This window comes from Penaeus japonicus, unplaced genomic scaffold, assembly GCF_977035675.1.
Source record: "Penaeus japonicus unplaced genomic scaffold, GWHDUDI00000001_assembly GWHDUDI00000006, whole genome shotgun sequence".
Lineage (NCBI taxonomy): Eukaryota > Metazoa > Arthropoda > Malacostraca > Decapoda > Penaeidae > Penaeus > Penaeus japonicus.
In genome coordinates, this window is record NW_028234408.1 from 46,419,291 (window position 1) to 46,424,290 (window position 5,000).

Consider the following 5,000-nt stretch of genomic DNA (forward strand, 5'->3'; position numbering starts at 1 on the left):
ATCAATCTATCAACTTGAATCGAGCATATCATGTAGATATCTATCAATATGGCATATTAATGCTATCTGTCTACATATATCTTTCAAAGAAGACCTAAAACATCATAAATTGAATCTTATCTTACCTAACTAGGAATTCAGTTTACTCTCCACGCTAAAACCAATTTAAGATTCATGACGCGACTGAGCAACTCCATAACCCTCATTGCAGAATTCATTGCAGGATTCTGGACATTCATCCGTCACACGTTTTGATACATTTAAGATATAATGATCCTTGCTTGTTATTCGCTAAGTCACAGAAAAAAGGGGGGGAGTGAGGAAAGAGAGAAAGAGAGAGAGAGAGGGGGAGGGAGGGAGAGAGAGAGAGAGAGAAAGAGAGAGAGAGAGAGGAGGGAGGGAGATAGAGAGGAGGGGAGGAGGGAGGGAGAGAGAGAGAGAGAGAGAGAGAGAGAGAGAGAGAGAGAGAGAGAGAGAGAGAGAGAGAGAGAGAGAGAGTGAGAGAGAGAGAGAAAGAGAGACATGCAAACACAGGATTTGAAGGTTTAAAGGCCGCTACTGAGTGACATGAAATCGAAATGAGTGACAAAGACACATAAAAATCAAAGTGGGTCATACATTCTTTTCACTGATAAATATTCACAATAATACAGGGCTATTGTGAATAAAGTCCCATCTTCCTTACAGTATCCCATTTCTTCACCTAATTATTTCATTATTCATTTTCATTATTCATTTCATTATTATGAATATCTACAGATATCTATGACCACTTTTTTTCTCGGTCTAATTTATTCAATTCATTTTACCTGCATGTAAAAATCTACGGAGACAAAACGAAGATTTCACTTACTCAAACAACCTCAAAATTTCTCGCTTTCAGAAATTATCGGTAACATCGACGATAATCATGAATAGTAAGATATCACTAATTATATCCATATCAATGGTGATATAGATAAACCAAGTGATGAATAATGAGTGTAAAGGTAACAGTGAATGAATGGTAATGTTGACAATGGCTATGATAATAAAAGGTTAATAATGAAAAAAATAATAACAATGATGATGATAATAGCAATACAGATATAGATATAAAACTGATGATAATCACAAAAATAATTGTGATGATGATAATTATAACAATAATGGGGATAGTGTTACTGATAATGTAAATGATGATAATGATTATATCACTAATAAGAACAATGATGATGAAAATCGATAATGATCATACTGCTAAAGAAAAGATAATGATAATTATGACAACGATGATAGTAATAATAATAATAATTATAAGGGTAATTATGACAATTATAATGATGATTATGTTAATGATAATGATAATCATGATAATAATAATCACGATACCGATAATAATTAAGATTATGACTAAAATCATTATAACAACAAAGAAAAGAAAAAAAAAATGACTCTCGCAACATAATCCATCTTCCCCTTCCCTCATTCCCTCATTCCCTTCTCGCCTCCTTCCCTTTTCCCCTCCTTCTCTAAATGAAAAGTCTTCCCGCGCTCCTTCCAGAAACCTTTCTGTCATGCAAGTACATGTGAGTGATGTATATATAGCTCTCAGCAGAACTCCGTCTGACTTCCAAGGACTTTTCCTCACGCTAAGGAGAGAGGAAGCGTTTAGTGCTTGGGAGAAAGGGTGCTTGTTTTTTTTGCTTGCTGTCGTGTTTTGCTGCTTTTTTTTGTTTGATTGTTTGTTTGTTTGTTTTTGTCTGGTTGTTTTTTTTTTAATTATTATATTATATATATATATAATATTTATTTATATATCTATTAGCATATATATATATATATATATATATATATATATATATTTGCATATCAATTTGTTTATATAGCAATAGTTATGATTGTCACCATCATCATTACAATCATTACTAATACGATTATCATTATCATCAACAGCAGTTGCAACGTCATTACAACATTATCAATAAACTTCTTAATACTATTACACTTCTGGTACCATTCAAATATTCATAAGATTTATCATCATTTTTGTCTTCATCGATTGTATCATTATCACTTTTATAATTAGCATTGTACTTTTTATTAATATTTTGAACATATATCTATGATTATTTCTTACAGTATATCTACAGCTGTTACCGATATTGTTGATATCATCAAAGAACTCGTAATTTTGATCGAAATAAATAAACAAAGGCAACGATGAACAGAAACAAATGCAGTAAAAAAAATAAATAAATAAAAAAGATAACGAATATGCAAACGCAAAATAACTACAGCATTTTTCAGTTTAATGACGTCAGTAAATGCACACTTGCTTTTAGTATTATTATCTTTTTGGTTGACGATATGGTAATTGTAGGTTAAGTAAAATAAACGGTCTGGCAACTCGGAGCTCTACATAACCCTTTTAGAAATATTTACAACATCGCATATGTTAGAGTTCCCTACATTATTGGCTTTCCCACTTGCTTTTATGTTGATTCGCCCGTTATTTAACCAAAACTGTTATCTCATGGTTAACAGAAACTGTGCTGCATTGTAGTTATCAAGGTTTTCTTTATCAGTTTTCACTTTGCTTTGCGTTGTTAGTCATTCTTTCATTTTCCTGTTGCTCTCTTTCTCTCTCTCTCTCTCTCTGTGTGTCTCTGTCTCTCTCTCTCTGTCTCTCTGTCTCTCTCTCTCTCTCTCTCTCTCTCTCTCTCTCTCTCTCTCTCTCTCTCTCTCTCTCTCTCTCTCTCTCTCTCTCTCTCTCTCTCTCTCTCTCTCTCTCTCTCTCTCTCTCTCTTTCTCATTCTCATTCTCATTCTCTTCCCTTATCTCCTTTTCTCTCCCCTTATCTCTTTCTCTCTCGCTCGCTCTCTTTATTTAACTTTTCATTCGTCATTCGTTCAATCTTTCCACTACTGTGTGTGCTAGATATAATGTTATATATATATATTTCTCTCTCTCTCTCTCTCTCTCTCTCTCTCTCTCTCTCTCTCTCTCTCTCTCTCTCTCTCTCTCTCTCTCTCTCTCTTTCTCTCTCTTTCCTTATTTCCTTCTCAAGTTATGATCAATTTCTGCATCTAAACCATCACTGTTAGACGCCTGCCTTGGATGGAACCTGCCGTTGAAACTCCGTCAAAGCGTAAGTGTGTCGAGTTACTTGCAAAACGAAGAGTCAGTTATGATAAACTCTGCATCTGACGTAGAGGCTTCTTGTCAGCATGGATGTCAGCTCCAGGAACAGGATAGGGAAAATTGATAATGGGTTTGTCTTTAATACGGCTTCTTTGTGCGTGTTAGATTGTTTGCATGTGTGTGTGTGGGGGGGAGGAGGGTGTTTGTGTGTGTTTGTGTGTGTGTGTGTGTTTGTTTGTGTTTGTGTTTGTGTGTTTGTGTGTTTGTGTGTGTGTGTGTGTGTGTGTGTGTTTGTGTGTGTGTGTTTGTGTGTGTGTGTGTGTGTGTGAAAGAGTGAGAGAAAGAGAGAGAGAGAATGTGTGAAAGAGAGAGAGAGAGAGAGAGCGTGCGCGTTTATGTGTATGTGTGTGTGTGTGAAAGAGTGAGTGAAAATTAAAGAGCGGGAGAGAGATTGAGTGAGAGAGAGAGCGCGCACGCGCGCGCGTGTGTGTGTGTGTGTGTGTGTGTGAGTTTATGTGAGTGTAAAGTTAGATGAGTTTGTGCGTGTAGGTGGGTGCGTCTTTGTTGATGCGTGTGTGAACGTCTATGTTTTGCTTGTGTAGGTATATTCACTGTGTGTGCACACGTTTAATTGCACTTGTGTGTGCGCTTAATCCGTCGCATATTTAAACCCGCGTACATGCGCCTGCCTTTTCATCTTTCTTTATTTTTTCTCTCTCTTCGCTTTTCCCCTCCTTCATCTTTATCTTCTTCTTCTAATCATCATCATGATATTCTTCATTTTCTATTTCAAACTTTCCCTTTTCCTCATTTCTCTCTAACAGATGACAAGGAATTGTTTTATTCCCTCTTTACGACCTTGCTCCTTGTCGCTATTATGCATATCCTACAATTATATTTCCTTCCTGGGAAATCACGTGAAATTATGAAGGAGGGTGGAGTGGGGGGGGGGGGGGGGGGGGGAGAGAGCGGCGACGGGAACCGGGGGGGGGGGGGGAGGGGACATGGGGAGAACTAGGACAACAGGCCAGGAGGAGAAAGAGGATAAGACATGAGAGAGAGAAAGATAGAATTATAACCCGAAAGGAAGCGGGTGGAAGGAAGTTAGAAAGTAGAGACAGAGATATAAAAAAAGAAAGAGAAATTGAGAGAGAGAGAGAGAAAGGAGAGCGATAGAGATATAAAGGGAATATAGGGAGATGGAGAAAGAAGGGAGGAAGGAGAAAAATAAATATATTGGGAAGGAAGAGAGATGGAGAGAGGGAGAAAGAAGAGAGATGGCGATGTAAAGGGAAGGGAGAGAGATGGAGATGGAAATAGACACAAAGGAAAGGAAGAGAGATATAAAAGGAGAAAGAGGAGAGAAAGATACAAAGAGAAGATGGAGAGATATAGAAAGAAGGGAGAAAGGAGAGAGACATGCAAAGAAGGAGAGAAAGGGAGAGAAGGAAGGTAAAGAAAAGGGAGATAAAGAGTGGTATTCAAAGAAAAAAAAAATGATAGAGATGGGGGGGAGACCGAAAAGGAAGAAAATGGAAATACGAAGAGAGAAGAGAGATAAGGTAGGATGGAAAGAGAGAGATAAATAGTGATGGGAATAGCGTAATGATAATGAAAATTATGATAATGGAGGAGGAGGAGGATAATGATAATATATAAGATACTATAACATAATGATGAATATAAGGGTGAATTTAATTATTATAATAACGTCTAATGTCAATGATGATGAAAATAATGAATGAAACAATAATGATGACAATAATGATAATAATAATGATAATGGTAACAATAATAGCAATGATGATGATAATAATAATAATAATGATAATAATAATAATAATAATAATAATAATAATAATAATAATAATAATAAT

The 5,000-nt window shown here is 36.1% G+C and overlaps 1 protein-coding gene across 1 annotated transcript in view; it reads right to left on the reverse strand.

The window, feature by feature from the left end:
- Window positions 1-5,000, reverse strand: part of LOC122256097 (uncharacterized) — a gene marked incomplete in the record, with an annotated part of 222,971 nt that overhangs the window by 46,326 nt on the left and 171,645 nt on the right.